Source organism: Lathyrus oleraceus, chromosome 2 (genome assembly GCF_024323335.1).
Source record: "Lathyrus oleraceus cultivar Zhongwan6 chromosome 2, CAAS_Psat_ZW6_1.0, whole genome shotgun sequence".
Lineage (NCBI taxonomy): Eukaryota > Viridiplantae > Streptophyta > Magnoliopsida > Fabales > Fabaceae > Lathyrus > Lathyrus oleraceus.
This window is the reverse complement of record NC_066580.1, coordinates 435,135,874-435,154,245: the sequence shown is the minus strand read 5'-3', so window position 1 is coordinate 435,154,245 and position 18,372 is coordinate 435,135,874. Positions and strand designations below refer to the sequence as shown.

At 39.0% G+C, this 18,372-nt stretch overlaps 1 non-coding gene and 1 pseudogene across 1 annotated transcript; both read right to left on the bottom strand.

Annotated features, from left to right (window-relative positions):
- Positions 1 to 2,815: 2,815 nt before the first annotated feature.
- Positions 2,816 to 2,922, bottom strand: LOC127124834 (small nucleolar RNA R71). Its single transcript, XR_007804311.1, has one exon. It is a non-coding gene; the product is annotated as a small nucleolar RNA R71 (small nucleolar RNA).
- Positions 2,923 to 10,958: 8,036 nt separating this feature from the next.
- Positions 10,959 to 11,058, bottom strand: LOC127124374 (uncharacterized; annotated as a pseudogene).
- Positions 11,059 to 18,372: the final 7,314 nt, after the last annotated feature.

Sequence of the window (18,372 nt, the reverse complement as noted above, 5' to 3'; positions counted from 1 at the left end):
TCCTCCTTTGACCAATTTGTGATTTCATTCATCCCCCTCCCACTTCATCTCATTCCTCTTTTTCAAACTTTGGTCTTATACCATTGCACTTTTAAACTTCTTTTCTTAAATTAAACTTGTAAATAGACTTAACTATACTTGACTTAAACTTTGAAAAAGCCAAAAAGAACTAACTCATCCAACCCATTTTAGGCCTTTGTGCCTTTCAAACTTAAATGTTGTTAAAATCAATGCATCCATTTTGAAATTTGTATCACGAACTACGAGGTTTTGATCCCTCATTTTTATGTTGGTACGTAGGCACAAGTCTGAAGGTCTTGTCAAACAAAAAAATATAATTAATGAATTCTTTTCTCATCCCCCCATTCTATTTGTTTGTAAACATCACTTTGTACAAAATACATATGCACACAAAAAGGGCTCCCTAGGAGTACCTATGACACTTTGGGTGCTAACTGATAACACTGAAATTTAGCGTATTTTCGACTCCGATTTCACATGCATTCTAGTTATTTTAATGTTATTTTGTTGTGTTATTGCTATGTTTTCCTTTGTTTTCAGGTTTTTACTTTAATCGGAGTCCCGATCGAGAAAAGGAGTGAAAAAGAGCCAAAAACCCTATGATTCAGCATTTTGTTCTTGTGGCCTACCCCATGGTTGGCGCCATAGACCCTGCCATGACGTGTCCAAGCTCAACTTCCCTCAACTCCCACGTTCCCCACTACCTCCACTAAGGCGCCTCACTTTGGCCTTGTGGCGGGCGTCATGGCCTTGTGGCGGGCGCCACAAGAGGAAAATAGTTTCCCTCCCATTTTCAAGTTGAAGGGCATCCAAGTCATTTCCATCTTTTTACTTGCTTATAAATAGAAACTCGAATTCACTTTTACAATCATCCAAACTTAGAGCAGAGGCAAACTCAGAAGCAACTTTGTTTCACTTAGGCATACATTCAGTATTTTAAAGTGGTAATCGCTTCGCATTGGAGTGTTACCACAGTTGTGTAATCAAGTCTGTGATAGAGTCTGTAATCGAGTTTGGAGCACTTTGGAAGGAAGTTAATCCTGCCGCCATTTTCATTTCCGCTTTGCAATTTATTCAACCCTCCGATTGGAGCAGGTTTTTATTACTTGCCTTGACTTTATTTATTTCCCGCACTCCCTTTACTTTATTTATTTCCCGCACTCGCTTTACTTTATTTATTTCTCGCACTCGCTTTACTTTATTTATTTCCCGCACTCGCTTTACTTTATTTATTTCCTCACACTCGCTTTAAATTATTTATTTTCCCGCACTCGCTTTACTTTATTTATTTCCTCGCACTCGCTTTAAATTATTTATTTCCTCGCACTCGCTTTAAATTATTTATTTCATCGCACTCGCTTTAAATTATTTATTTCCTCGCACTCGCACTACTTTTATTTACTTTCCGCACTCGCACTACTTTTATTTAAATTAATGCACTTTTTCTTTACCATGTCTAACTAAATTTATAAGGTTAGAATGTAAGGATCATAATTGAACCGATAATCCGTACAATTGTTCGTAGAAACACTTAAGGGCTATTTTAACTTTCAACTTAAGTTTTCCCGCACTTCAATTCCGTTGGGTAAGATCGAAAGCCGTCCAACGTCTATCTAAACTTAATTGTTTTTAACTATTTCAAAAACAGCGAAAGCGCTTTATTTAGTTCATTAGGAGATTTTAACATTAAGAAGAAAAGAGATTTTAAAACTATTTTCGGACGCGTTTATAAGTTTAGAGTCTGGTTCGTAAGAACCTCTTTTGGTTAAGAAATCCAGGTTATAATACTTTTCAACTTAGTCAAGATACTATATTTCTTAAAAATAGGTTTACTACTCTAACGCAATGCGCGCCTTTTTATAAGTGACAATAAGAGGGTTTGATTAGGGAGTACAACTCGATTCTGAATACGCGAAAGCGACAGTTCCTGTTAAATTAGTTCTTTTCAAAGTAGGAAACATTGCCCATAAGTAGTTCTATTAGCAAGTACTTGGATTATTAATTGATTACGTGAATTACATTTGACCCTGTCTTTATTAATTAATCTTTATTCAACACTTTACTTTTCATTGCACACTCCAAAAACACTTATTTTGACTTCCTTTGATAAACACCATAACAATAGATAACGATAGATTGACACTTGGTCTCTGTGGATTCGACAATCTTTTATATTACTCTGACGCGTTCGTATACTTGCAAAAGTACGCATCAAGTTTTTGGCACCGTTGTCGGGGACCAATTTCGTCAAATTTCATTTTCGTGTTGTTATATCGTTTAGACTTAGGCTATTTCCCGCCGGTCAATGCGAAGAACTCGCAGCACCGGAAGTTTAAGCTTAGTATACCCTCTGGCGGAACCTGAACGTTACGCTCGCGCACGTTTATTCTTTCATAGAATTAAGAGAGTTATGGCCGAAGATCAAAACCAAAGACCTCTTAAGGATTTCGCTCAACCATCTAATAAAGAACCTAGTTCTAGTATAGTAAACCCAACTATCCCAGCTAATAATTTTGAACTTAAACCATCCCTGTTGCAACTAGTGCAATAGAGACAATTCGCAGGTCTCGCTACTGAGAACCCAAACCAACATTTAAAAATATTTCTTAAATTAGCAGACACTTTTAAAACCAATGGAGCTTCTCCTGAGGCAATACGTTTAAGATTATTTCCTTTTTCCCTCAGAGATAAAGCCCTATCATGGTTAGATTCCCTTCCACCCAATTCCATTACGACTTGGGATAACCTTAGAAGAGTTTTTCTTGCTAGATATTTTCCCCCAAGTAAAACCGCCATTCTTCGAAACCATATAACTAGTTTTACCCAAAACCAAGGAGAATCGTTGTTCGAAGCTTGGGAGAGATATAAAGAGTTGTTACGAGCATGCCCACATCATGGCTTAGAAAATTGGTTAATCATTCAAACCTTCTACAATGGACTTCACTATAACACAAAGATGACCATCGACGCTGCCGCAGGCGGTGCTCTGATGAACAAACCTTATCCTGAAGCTAGTGCCCTCGTCGAAGATATGGCTCAAATCCATCAATCATGGGGAGTCGAACGAGCGACAGTTGAGAAGAAGGAAGCCCAAGGAGGAGTGCATGAACTAAGTTCTATAGACATGATGCAAGCTAAAATGGATGCATTAGCCCTTAAGGTCGAGCATATGTGCATAAACCCGAATACTATAGTAGCAGTTTCATCGGATTGTGAGATATGTGGAACCAAAGGACACCAATCTGCAGAATGCAGTCTATTAAACGAAACCCACTCTGAGCAAGTGAACTACACCCAAGGGAACCCATACTCGAATACCTATAACCCTGGATGGAGGAATCATCCGAACTTCTCCTATAAAAACAATAACCCAATCCAAAATAATGCACCTCCGAGACCTAGTTATCAAGCCCCTAGATCAAATCAACCTATGCAACCTGTGCCACCAAAGCCGAGCCTTGAGAAAATTAAGGAAAATTTTATCACTGCTCAAACCCAACAAAACAAGGAGTTCATGAACCAAAACGTTCATGTTAACGAATTGATTACTCAGTTAGGAACCAAGGTTGACCAAATAGTTACTCATACTAAGATGCTTGAAACCCAGATCTCTTAGGTAGCTTTAAACCAAGCCCCTCAGACTACACCTGGAGGACAATTCCCTGGACAACCTCAATAAAATCTAAGAGGGCAAGCCAATGCCATTACCCTACGAAGTGGGAAAGCTTATGATGAGCCACAAAACCCAAGATTGAGTGAACCCGAAACTTCTAAGGAATGTACCAAACCCACGGACGACATAAAGGAACCAGAGGAATCTGAAAACCAGGAAGGTCGAGAGAAAGGAGAAGAACCTAAAGATAAAACTTACGTACCACCCCCGCCATATAAACCACTTATACCATATCCGCAAAGACTCAAACAAACCCAGATAAATAAACAGTATCAAAAATTTATTAAAGTTATAGAAAAACTTCATGTAGAAATCCCTTTCACAGAAGCCATCACCCAAATACCTTCTTATGCAAAGTTTCTCAAAGACATCCTTACCAACAAACATAGACTTGACGATCCAAAGCCTTTGGAATGTAATGCTATTTCCGAGGACAAATTAGCAAAGAAAGATAAAGATCCTGGAAATTCTCCATTCCTTGCCTTTTGGGTAATCATGTCATCGAAAAAGCTTTTCTAGACTTAGGAGCTAGTGTGAGCCTAATGCCTTTAGCAGTTTGTGAGAGGTTAAACTTAGGAGAATTACAACCCACTAAGATGTCACTTCAGTTAGCCGATAGATCTGTTAAATATCCGATAGGCATTTTAGAAGATGTTCCTGTTAGGATAGGTCAGTTATTTATCCCTACTGATTTTGTTGTCATGGACATCAAAGAGGACAATGATATACCAATCCTTCTAGGTATACCATTCTTATCGACTGCAGGAGCCATAATAGATGTCAAGAAAGGAAAGTTGACATTTGAAGTAGGTGACGAGAAAATAGAATTTATACTTTCGAAATTTCTTATGGCACCTGTGATGGGAGATTCATGTTATGCCTTAGATATCATTGATGAATGTGTTAGAGAATTAGAACAAAAAGAAATTATAAAAACAATTAAGTTACCATCAACTCTCATAAGGGAAGATGATGAATTTAAGAAACCCTACATCGATGATAACCTTTACGAATGTTTATCCCTTGCCCCAGATCCTATTCCATGCCCTAAGAAACCAACCTTAGAACTTAAGGAACTGCCTAAGAACCTGAGATATGAGTTCCTCGATGAAAAGATGAACCGTCCAGTTATAGTTAGTGCTACCTTGAGCCAAGAGGAAACGAACCAACTTTTAGACGTTTTACGAAGATATCCCTCAGCCTTAGGATATAATATCTCGGACCTGAAAGGTATAAGCCCATCTGTATGCATGCATCGGATTTCGCTCGAAGAAGATTCAAAACCCTCTAGGGAACATCAGAGAAGGATAAACCCTATAATGAGTGATGTTGTTAAAAAGGAAGTTCTTAAGTTACTTGAGGCAGGTATCATCTACCAGATCTCGGATAGTAAGTGGGTGAGCCCTGTGCATGTAGTACCTAAAAAGGGAGGCATCACAGTCGTGCAAAACGATAAAGGTGAACATGTAGCAAAACGATTAGAAGGAGGATGGAGGATGTGTATAGATTATAGAAAATTAAATAAAGCAACTAGGAAGGATCATTTCCCTTTACCATTTATAGACCAAATGTTGGAGCATCTAGCCAGACACTCTTACTTCTGCTATCTAGATGGATACTCTGGATTCTTCCAAATACCTATCCACCCCGAAGATCAAGAAAAAACTACCTTTACATGCCCTTATGGAACTTTTGCCTACAGACGAATGCCATTCGGCCTCTGTAATGCCCCAGCTACTTTCCAACGTTACATGATGTCAATCTTTGCAGATTACCTAGATGGTATCATGGAAGTGTTTATGGACGATTTCTCGGTTTGCGGATTTCATTTCTACAATTGTCTTGCTAACCTTGAGAAAATCCTGGAGAGATGTGTGGAGGTGAACCTCGTGCTAAACTGGGAAAAGTGTCATTTCATGGTAACCGAAGGAATAGTTTTAGGACATATAGTTTCCGAAAAAGGTATAGAGGTAGATAAAGCTAAAATAGAAGTTATAGAAAACCTAAAACCACCAAAAACCATCAGAGAAGTCCGAAGCTTTCTTGGACACGCTGGATTCTACCGGCGTTTTATTAAGGACTTCTCCAAAATAACTAAACCTTTAACTGGACTTTTAATGAAAGATGCTGAATTCATTTTCGATGAAAGATGTAATGACGCATTTAATCTTTTAAAGCAAGCATTAGTATCGGCACCCATTATGAAACCACCTGATTGGTCGGAACCTTTTGAGATAATGTGCGATGCTAGTGATTATGCAGTTGGAGCCGTTCTAGGACAAAGGAAAGATAAAAAATTACATGCCATTTATTATGCCAGTAGAACCCTAGATGTTGCCCAACTTAACTACGCAACAACTGAAAAAGAATTACTCGCTGTAGTTTTTGCTATAGACAAATTTAGATCTTATCTAGTATGAGCAAAAATTATAGTTTACACCGATCATGTTGTCATTCGTTACCTATTAAGTAAAAAAGATGCCAAGCCCAGGTTACTCCGATGCATTCTATTACTACAAGAGTTCGATTTAGATATAAGAGATAAAAAAGGCACTGAAAATGTAGTAGCCGATCACCTTTCTAGGCTAGAACATCTAAAACCTGAACTAGTACCCATAAATGATGATTTCGCCTATGATAGATTGATCGCTAGAGTAGAAACCATTGAAGATAATAACCTAGATCCTTATGAGCACTCCCAAAATTCCTTAGCAATAAGTAACGTACCTTGGTATGCAGATTTCGTTAATTACCTAGCTGCTGATATAGTACCCCCTGATCTTGACTACCACCGCAAGAAGAAATTCTTCCACGATGTGAGAAACTTCTATTGGGACGAACCGCTCCTTTTCAAAAGGGGTAAAGATGGCATTTTTCGCCGTTGCGTTCCAGAAGAAGAGGTAAATAATATTATCGAGCATTGTCATTCTGCACCTTATGGTGGACATGCGAGCACCTCTAAGACATACGTCAAGATTCTTCAAGCTGGCCTATTCTGGCCTACCATGTGGCGTGATGTCTATGCTTGCATTGTCAAATGTGATAGATGCCAATGCACTGGAAACATTTCAAGACGTGATGAAATGCCTCTAAGAAACATTCAGGAAGTAGAACTCTTTGACATATGGGGTATAGATTTCATGGGACCTTTCCCACCATCATTAGGAAATAGGTATATCTTAGTAGCTGTAGACTATGTGTCTAAGTGGATTGAAGCTATAGTTGCACCCACAAACGACACTAAAGTAGTAATCAAACTATTTAAAAACTATATATTCCCTAGATTTGGAACACAACGTTTAGTCATAAGCGATGGAGGATCACACTTTATATCGAGAATATTTGACAAACTTTTAAGAAAATATGGAGTTAGGCATAGAGTAGCAACACCATACCACCCACAGACTAGTGGCCAAGTAGAAGTATCTAATAGGGAGATAAAACAAATCCTGGAGAAAACTATTTCTATTTCTAGGAGAGACTGGTCTCAGAAGCTTCAAGAAGCATTATGGGCCTACAAAACCGCTTTCAAAACCCCTATAGGAACTACTCCTTATCAACTAGTCTATGGAAAATCTTGTCACTTACCTTTTGAATTAGAGCATAAGGCCTATTGGGCCATTAAAACTTTGAATTTAGACTACCTAGCCGCTGGAGAAAAGCGTACCCTAGACATTCATAAATTAGAAGAACTTAGGCAATCGGCCTACAAGAATGCAAAAATATATAAAGAGAGGACAAAAGCCTATCACGACAAAAGAATAGTAAAGAAAAACTTCAATATAGGCAATCCTGTTCTCCTTTTTAACTCTAGGTTACGACTCTTCCCTGGAAAGCTACGTTCAAGATGGACTGGTCCTTTCGAAGTATCAAAGATTCTGAGATCCGGAGCCGTAGAAATCAAGAACGATACATGTAGTCCATTCATCGTAAATGGACAAAGACTGAAGCTCTGCGAAGGAGGAGACATTCCAGCATACTACTCGAGCCCCACCCTGATTGATCCACCGATTCCTACTACTACAGGTGTATAAATTCTAATCATCAAGCTAATGACGTTAAACAAGCGTTGCGTGGGAGGCAACCCATGGTTTTTCTTTCATTTTACTTTTTTGCATTTATTTAATTTTATTTTTCTTTTATTTTATTTTTATCATATTTTGCATTGAGACTAAGATTTGAATGGTTTGTATTTTCAGGATCACTTTCTTAACTTTTACAGGATGCAGGATTTCGATGACATGCACGTGGCCTATAGAGATAATGCTCAGAGGGAGCACTACATTGCTTTGTATCAGCGCCCTATGGCACCCACACGTTATCCTGATCAGCACTGTATGGAGGCACTAGGTATCGAGCCGAGTATCCGATTCCTTAGCCACCAGCTTCACTGGGACAAGTTTGCTGATGACTTGAGTAACACCTACAGGAACCTGACATTGGAGTTCCTGAATTCATTCGACTATGACCCATATTCTAGACCAGATGGGAATGCTGCTTTCAGGCTTTTCGGAGTTGAGTACTCCTTCAGCCAGAAAGAGTTCGGTGACTTATTGGGTTTCCAGACCACTCCTGATGCTATCCCGGAGACACCTATGGGATATTTCCTGGGTAAGGAGGTTGAGAAGTTTTGGAGTGATATATCAGGTGGCGGAAGCCAGGATCCATCTATGCAGTTGTCTCATGTCATACATAACCCCGCCTTCAGATACTTTCAGATGATATTAGCACATTCCTTCCTGGGAAGGCCGGATGCAGAGACACTACTGAGTGAAGAGGAGATCTTCCTATTATTTTGTGCATCCCAGTCTCGCCCAGTCGCATGTGGGAACTTCTTATTATACAGTCCCAGCGGTATCTCCAGATCTACCGAAGGAGTCATCTGATAACACGAAATTATATCACATTTTAAGACTTAATTCAATTAGATTATATTATCATTTACTTTAGTTTATCTCATTTTATCAGATATTATGCAGTATTTCCTTGCTATTTATGTCAGGTATCCATTTTGAAGCAAAAGTGAAAAAGGGAAGAAAAGGAGGTGTAAAAAGGAATAAAAAGGAAACAAATAACAAAGACCAAGCCCAGCCCAAAGAAAGTGCACGTTATGCCTGTGACGGGCGTCACAAGGGTTGTGACGAGCGTCACACTAAAAGCATTCCTGTGACGAGCGTCACACCAGTCCTCTATATTTTTGGCGCAAGGAACTCAACTGACCACGTTGAAAGCTATTTCCACGCTTAACCCTCGGAACGAGACCACGCACACGGAAACCCTTGAAAAGCAGTTACACCAGCAGCTGTATAAATAGCAGCTAATTGGGAAGTTTCAAAGGACCGGTATTTCCACGCTCACATTGCCGAAGCTCTGCCAAATTTTCTTTTCACGCCTTTTGCTTATTTTTTTCTTTTCCAGCATTGTTTATTTTATTTATTTCTTTTGCAAGCTTTACGTTCTTTTTCCCTTGCAAATTTACCTTTCCAGTTTTAGCTTTTAGATATTTTTCGCATAATAGTTTCTACACCGGAAACTATTGTGCAATTTTATACTGGATTTAACCTTACGTTATATTCCAGTTTTATTTCCTTGATTTAATTTACTGTTTAATTGAAGAATCCAAGAACAAATCCTACCGGCTTGTGGTAGAGTGTTCAAGACTATTGTATTACGCATTCAGGTTCTTTAATCATTAATTAATATTTTGTTTTATTATTTATCTATATTATCTGCCTGGAATGAGTCTGTTTATGCATGATATAAATTCTTATTTATTTAGCATGTCTGGCTAATTTGCCTAGGTATCGGTATGTAAAGTAAGCAGAATAAGGGATCAAGACTGAGTCGGTCTACCTAAACTTAAAATCAAAATCAATCTTTTTACGGTCTCAACTTACAGGTTTAATAACAAGATTTTTTTACAAAAGTAAAAGACATAAAGAAGTTAAAATCAATAGAGCGAGAGTTTGAGATTTTAACTGGACAGTGTAAGTTAGGCATTAATTCTAGATCAGGGCGAGAGCAAGTTTTAGAGTTAATTAAATTCTGACCTTTTCCAAAAAGTATTTTTAAAGATTGAATGTGAGGACGAGAGTTAAGCATTTGGATTTAATTATATAACCTAAGTCAACAGAGCGAGAGTTTGAGATAAGGGTGTTTAAAACGGTCAGTATTTTCTTAAAAAGAGTTTCTGCAACTTTATTGCTTTCAAAATATGGTTTTTGACTTAATTATAAGTGACAGCAACATTAATATAAATCATGGTTTATTCAACAGAGCGAGAGTTTGAGATAGAACCTTTAACCAATAAAGTTAACCGAAACGATTCATTTTAAAACCAAGAAACCGACAAAGACTTGATTCCCTAGTTTTGACGAACTACATACCGATATCCGTTTTATTAATATTTAATCTAGATATTAGTTTAGCTCTTAGTTTTTTCCCCAAACAATCAAACATTTTCACCTTAGATTTACGTAGTAACCTTAGATAACGGTATATCGATTCATAAGTCCCTGTGGGATCGATATCTTTTAAAACTACGCGATAGAACTGTGCACTTGCAGTTTGTATCCCATTCTCGACTCACCCAGTCGAGCGATCAAGTTTTTGGCGCCGTTGCCGGGGACTTTTATTCAATCGATATCGTAACTCTTCCGTTACGCTGTAGAGACTAAGGTTTCTTTTCCTTCTATTTTCTTTCTTTCGTTGATTTGTATGCCACGCACTCGCTCTCAAGGCGAACCGCTCTATTTACGAATCAACGATATCGAACTATATCTCCGAGTCTTACGACGAATTCGGGAATATCGTGCTGAAAACAATCTCCCTCCTATAAACCTTCCTGATTTCAAAAACATTTTTCCTTCTTTAACCGAGATGGCAGAACCAGCTCGTGCTCTTAGAGATTACGCCGCTCCATCGCAAGATGAACCGCATTCAAGTATTGCTCCGCCCGCAATCGAAGCAAACAACTTTGAACTTAAACCTTCGTTGTTGCAGGCTGTGCAACAGAACCAATTCTCTGGAAATCTTACCGAAGATCCAAACCTTCATTTATCCGTATTTGTCCAATACGCTGATACTGTTAAAGCTAATGGTGTCACTTCAGAGGCAATTCGACTTCGTCTTTTTCCTTTCTCATTAAGAGATAGCGCTAGAAGATGGCTTCAATCTCTTCCTTCCAACTCAGTCACCACATGGAACGAGTTGAAGAAAGTTTTTCTTGCCCGATATTTTCCACCAAGCAAAACAGCTATGTTAAGAGCCCAGATAAACGGATTTAAACAGAAAGACAACGAGTCTCTTTTCGAAGCATGGGAAAGATACAAAGACATGATGAGACTTTGCCCACACCATGGTTTGGAAGACTGGTTAGTAATTCACACATTTTATAATGGTCTCTTATACAATACAAGGTTAACAATAGACGCCGCTGCAGGTGGTGCACTAATGAACAAACCTTACGCTGATGCTTACCAGCTTATCGAGAGCATGGCCCAAAACCACTATCAGTGGGGAACCGAACGAACGAATGTGGAAAAACCTCAAACGAAAACTGGCATGTACGAGATAAGTAACCTTGATCACGTCAATGCAAAAGTGGATGCTTTGGTCCAGAAAATTGAAAGTTTAAACGTATCACCTCCAGCAGCCGTGGTTGCTATAACTCAGAATTGCGAGGTCTGTGGAATCCAAGGCCACACTCCTGCGGAATGTCAACTCTTGACTGGAATCCAAGCAGAGCAAGTAAACTATGCTCAAGGAAGCCCCTATTCGAGTACCTATAACCCAAATTGGAAGAACCATCCAAACTTCTCATATAAGAGTAATAATGCTTTATACGCACCTGGACAGTCTCCAAATCAAGCCCCATCTATACCTCCGGGATATCAGAAACAGAATCCTAACAATAATACCCCTAGAAAATCCAACCTGGAAATCATGATGGAAAATTTTATAGCTTCCCAACAACAAACCAATAAAGATTTCTTAAACCAGAACATACACACTGGCGAACAACTTAAACAACTAGCAAGCAAAGTAGATGCCCTGGCTACCCATAACAAAATGCTGGAAACGCAAATATCTCAAGTAGCTCAACAACAAGCACCTACTGCTGCACCAACTGGTACATTCCCTGGACAGCCCCAACCCAATCCGAGAAGCCAAGCTCATGCAATTATATTAAGAAGTGGAACGGAAGTGGAAGGACCGTCTGAACCAAGGATAGAAAACCAAAACCCTAAGAAATCTACTGAGGAAAGTGAACCTAAGGAAAAGGAAGAGAGTAATAAGGAAACCCTAGGAAGAAGGAACCTTATGTACCTCCACCACCTTACAAACCACCTATACCTTACCCTCAAAGGCTTGTTAAAACCAAAGATGTAGGCCAATTTAGAAAATTTGTTGATCTCCTTAAACAATTAAACGTTACAATTCCGTTTACCGAAGCTATTACGCAGATGCCCTCATATGCTAAATTCTTAAAAGAAATTCTTTCTAATAAAAGGAAACTTGAGGATAGCGAAACCGTTACACTCCCTGCCGAATGTAGCGCTATAATCCAAAACATGCCCCCTAAACTCAAGGATCCGGGTAGTTTCTCTATACCCTGTCACATAGGAAAATTTGTCATCGACAAAGCCTTATGCGATTTAGGAGCCGGAATTAGCGTTATGCCTTTATCCATATGTAAGAAACTGGAAATGGGAGAATTAAGACCGACCAAAATGTCTGTGCAATTAGCAGATCGTTCCATCAAATATCCTGTAGGAATCCTTGAAAACGTTCCCGTACGCATAGGTCAGTTTTACATTCCCACTGACTTCACAGTTATGGACATTAGAGAAGATGATACGACACCTATTATACTAGGAAGACCATTCTTAGCAACTGCCGGTGCAATCATAGACGTAAAACGAGGACGACTCACCTTCGAAGTAGGCGAAGAGAAAATTGAATTCATTCTTTCCCAATTCTTGAAAGCACCTGCAATAGAAGATACATGTTACTTCATGGATATCATCGATGAATGCATAAAAGAAGCAGAGTCAGGAGAAGACAAATCATCAGACTATCTTTTAGAGGCAAAATCTAAACAATGCCTAGCAATAACACCGGATCCTACGCAGTGTCTTAACAAACCAACCCCTGATTTGAAAACACTTCCCAAAAATCTGAGATATGAATTCCTAGACTTAGAACTTGAACGACCTGTGATAGTTAATGCAGATCTAGGAAGACTCGAAACAGAAAAACTCCTACATATCTTAAGAAAATATCCAACCGCACTAGGATACCACATCACCGATCTTAAAGGAATAAGCCCTTCTATTTGTATGCACCGCATCATGTTAGAAGAAGACTGTAAAACCTCTAGGGAACACCAGAGAAGACTAAATCCGATCCTAAGTGAGGTAGTAAAGAAAGAAATAACCAAGTTATTGGAAGCAGGTATTATATATCCTATATCTGATAGCAAATGGGTTAGTCCTGTACACGTTGTACCAAAGAAAGGAGGCATAACCGTTATTGAAAACGAAAAAGGAGAAACTATAACTAAACGAATCGAATCGGGATGGAGAATGTGCATTGATTATAGGAAACTAAACAAAGCAACCCGAAAAGATCATTTCCCTTTACCATTCATTGACCAAATGTTAGAACGATTAGCTAAACATTCACATTTCTGTTATTTAGACGGTTATTCAGGCTTCTTTCAAATACCAATTCACCCTGATGACCAAGAAAAGACAACATTCACATGCCCTTTTGGTACCTTCGCGTATAGACGAATGCCGTTTGGTCTATGTAATGCCCCTGCAACTTTTCAAAGATGCATGATGGCAATATTCGCCGACTTTCTCGAAAACATCATGGAAGTATTTATGGATGACTTTTCTGTATACGGACAAAGCTTCGAAGAATGCCTTGAAAACCTGGAAAGAGTTCTGGAGCGATGTGTAAAAGTAAACTTAGTACTTAATTGGGAAAAGTGCCACTTTATGGTACAAGAAGGAATTGTTTTAGGACACATCATCTCGAACAGAGGAATTGAAGTAGACAAAGCCAAAATAGAGGTAATCGAAAATCTTCAACCCCCAAGAACCGTGAGAGAAGTACGAAGTTTTTTAGGACACGCCGGTTTTTACCGACGATTCATCAAAGACTTCTCTAAGATAACTAAACCCTTAACCGGACTGTTGATGAAAGATGCTGAATTCATATTCGACGATAACTGTTTAAAAGCATTTCAAACTCTTAAACAAGCATTGATCTCCGCACCCATTATGCAGACACCAGACTGGAATGAACCATTCGAAATAATGTGCGATGCCAGTGATTATGCTGTAGGTGCTGTTTTAGGACAAAGAAAGGATAAAAAGCTTCACGTTATATATTACGCTAGCAGAACCCTGGATGAAGCGCAGATGAATTATGCCACAACCGAGAAAGAACTCCTAGCAGTGGTATTTGCGCTAGATAAATTTCGTTCTTACCTGGTAGGAGCCAAAATAATAGTTTACACTGATCACGCTGCTATCAGGTACCTTTTAACAAAAAAAGATGCTAAACCTAGACTCCTAAGATGGATCTTGTTACTACAAGAATTCGACTTAGAAATCAAGGACAAGAAAGGAACTGAAAACGTAGTAGCAGACCACCTCTCTAGACTTGAGAACCTTGAACCGGAAAGAACATCCATTAATGATGATTTCTCGTATGATAAACTCATAGCTACTTTGGAAGAGAACAACTCCGACATGCAAGTAGAAACCACCTTAGCTATATCTGTCATACCATGGTACGCTGATCTAGTCAATTATTTAGCTGCCGGAATAGTTCCACCTACTCTATCTTACCAGCAGAAGAAACGATTCTTCCACGACATAAAACACTATTACTGGGATGATCCCTTACTTTTCAAAAGAGGCCCCGATGGTATTTTCCATCGATGTATACCCGAAGAAGAGGTAGAAAATATAATCCAACACTGTCACTCTGCGCCTTATGGTGGACACACAAGTACATCCAAGACCTGCTCTAAAATCCTACAAGCTGGCTTTTATTGGCCTACTATATGGAAGGACGTACATGCGGCCATTAAGGAGTGCGACAGATGTCAACGCACGGGAAACATATCTAGACGTGACGAGATGCCACAAAAAGGTATTTTGGAAGTAGAGATTTTTGACGTGTGGGGGATAGACTTCATGGGACCTTTCCCATCCTCTTTCGGTAACAAATACATACTCGTGGCAGTTGACTACGTATCAAAATGGATCGAAGTTATAGCTTCTCCAACAAATGACACCCGAGTAGTAACTAGACTCTTTAAAAATATAATATTTCCGAGATTTGGCATCCCAAGAATAGTAGTCAGTGATGGTGGATCACACTTTATATCCAAGGTACTCGAAAAACTACTACTTAAATATGGAGTGAGACATAGGATAGCAACACCTTACCACCCTCAAACCAGTGGACAAGTGGAAGTATCTAACAGAGAAATCAAGCAAATACTAGAAAAAACGGTCGCCACTTCAAGGAAAGATTGGTCATTGAAATTACCAGAAGCTTTGTGGGCATACCGAACTGCTTATAAAACTCCCATAGGGACGACCCCATTTAAGCTCATTTATGGAAAATCCTGTCACCTCCCGGTAGAATTAGAACATAAAGCCTATTGGGCTATTAGAAATTTAAATTTGAATTATAAAGCCGCTGGTGAAAAGAGAATCCTTGACATAAACGAATTAGAGGAACTCAGAAGAGACGCCTATGAAAATGCCAAAATCTATAAAGAAAGAACAAAACAATGGCATGACAAGCGTATATCAAGGAAAATCTTCAAGCAAGGCGACGCAGTACTTTTATTTAACTCTAGACTAAAGTTATTCCCGGGAAAACTACGATCCAGATGGTCAGGACCTTTTCATATCACTAAAATCTTTCCCAGTGGAGCGGTAGAAATAAAAGGACAATCTACAGAACCGTTCACCGTAAACGGGCAACATCTGAAACATTATCACTATGCGGAAACCAACGAGGATTCGCAAATTCTACACTTAGACGAAACGCCCCCAGGACTCATAGACCATATTTAACAGTTTCTTTGTCGAGCTTGCGACATTTAAACAAAGCGCTTAGTGGGAGACAACCCACAAATTAATTTGTTATTTTATTATTCTATTATTATTATCATTTCCCTATTTTTCTCTTAATTATTCTTTTAATTTCTATTTAGTATTCATTATTGATTTATTAAAAAAAAAAAAAAATTATATATATATACATAATAATATTAATTCTTTTCTTCTTTCGGCATTTGGCCAAATCCTGACTTAAACTCATGTTTCTTTTCTCTAGCTAACACTAACCAGATGGGACATTCTGATCGTATGGGTATCAAGTTCAGAGGAATGGCTCAGAAACGAAAGTTTGAAGAATTAGCCGCTAGAGAGATGCTACCTAGTTTATATGCTGATGATTGGGCTATGACTGCCCTTGGACTGAGACAGAGTGTCCTGTTTTTGCTGAATCAGATAGGATGGGAGACCTCCCCTATCCTGAGACATTTCACCACCTACCGGAGACTCACACTAGAATTCCTTAGTTCATTAATCTATCTACCCAGCCATGGAAAAGGAATTAGCAGAGGTTTTATCCAGTTCAGAATGTTCAATATGGAGTACCAATTTAATATTAGAGACTTCACCAACCTTTTGGGTTTTCCTACCTCCTTTGATACATTCACTGTAAGCCAGGAAGAACTTTTTGAATATAGAGAGCTTGAACACTTTTGGGGTAAGCTGACTGGAAATGATGAGCCCGAAGAACATGAGTTTCTCTCTGGAAACATACATAACCCGGCTTTTCGCTATTTCCATAAGGTCCTGACCCACACTTTATTTGGGAAGAAGCCAAATAGTACTTCAGTTTCACGTGATGAACTCTTCATCATATTTTGTGCTTCCCAGAACCGTCCAGTAAACGGTGCTACTTTTATGTTAGCTAATTTGGACCACCTTATCCAGGATGAGCGAGCACCCATTAGAATAGGCGGTTTGATCACTATGATAGGTAATGCTATTGGATTACGTCAGCCTATGCTTGACCTTAGCCCTTTTTGTGGCATTACTACTATGAGTATACCCTTCCTCTTCAACACTATGTTTATAGCAAACATAGGGTCTGATGAGTTTGAGCTTATTATTGATAACCAGGTTCTCTGCCTATTCACCATGCCCGATCCTAGAACTAGTGTTCATAACCAAAGGAATTGGCTCTATAACCTGAATGAAACCCCAACTCCGGCTGGATCCATTGAATCCATCCAGGATTATGAGATTTGTGATGACTATGAGCACTATGTTGACCATATCTCTCATGCTGAATCTGACCCTCAGACACCTTCCGGCTACTATGATATTGATCCTCCTCCTCAGCCTGTCCTGACCGAAGAATCAGCCATGCCTGATCTCCGACATCATATGCCAGGAACAGATATTAAAACCGTCATTGAAGCCTTGATGTCAGAGCAAGACGCCCTCAGGGAAGATTTCCACAACTTGAGACTTGAAATCCTAGAATACATGAGCAGCACGGCAAGTCAGTTACGTATGTTACGGCATCATGTTAACTCTTTTGCTCCTCCGGCCAGAGATCCGAAGATAGATGGAATTTAGTTATTTCTTTCTAAGTTATTTAGTTTTAGGCTAGATTTTTCATTAATGTTGTTTGAATTCATGTTTATTTCTATTTCATTTCATTGTTTTCCTTCCCTGTAATACATTATGATCATTCTTATTGAAGCTGTTTAGTTAATTTTATTATGCAATGGCTATTACGCTCTACTGTTGTTACCTATTATTATTATTATACAAAGCAAGTAAGCGTGCACAATACATTAAAATTGCAGACTAAAAATGATCATAAGCAAAATGAAACATTAAAATACGCTACCAAAGTAATTCTGTGAAGCGCTGCTGAAAGCCTTTCCAAAAAGAAATGTGTGACGAGCGTCACACTACCCATAACGGACGGCACGTCTATTGCCTGTTACGAGCGTCACAGCCTTGTGACGAGCGTAACGCCCCTCAGACATGTGAACGTTAGGGAGCCGTTGGAGACGAACGTTACACTTTAACTTTTTACATTCCCCATTCATTTTTCATTTACCACACTTAATTACTCTTCAACCACTTTTTCTTTCTATTTCCAACCCTTCTCCTATAAATACCTGCCAAAACTTCCTTCATTCACCACAAAACAATTCTCTCCTATCAAATACATTTCTTTTTCTTTCCAAATCATCCCTTCAAAAATTCATCACAATGGCGGGAAATCAAAATTTCGGAAATATCACCTTCCGATCCGGAGATGACAACTACCAGCAAGAGCAATTCGAACGTTTCCAACAGCGAGGCGTCGCTTCCACCAGGTACCCCGATTTAACTTGTTTACAACAATTAGGATTACTCCAAGGTATCGAATGGATGCTCCGCCTAGCCGACTTAACCTTCCTTTGCACTCATAATCAACCCACCTACCCATCCCTAACCTTAGAATTCTTAAGTTCATACGACTACACCACTCCCGCCGGTGAAGACGAATTTTTAACCGGTACCGCAACCTTCCGCATGTTCAACACCGAGTACTCCTTAACCCAAAAC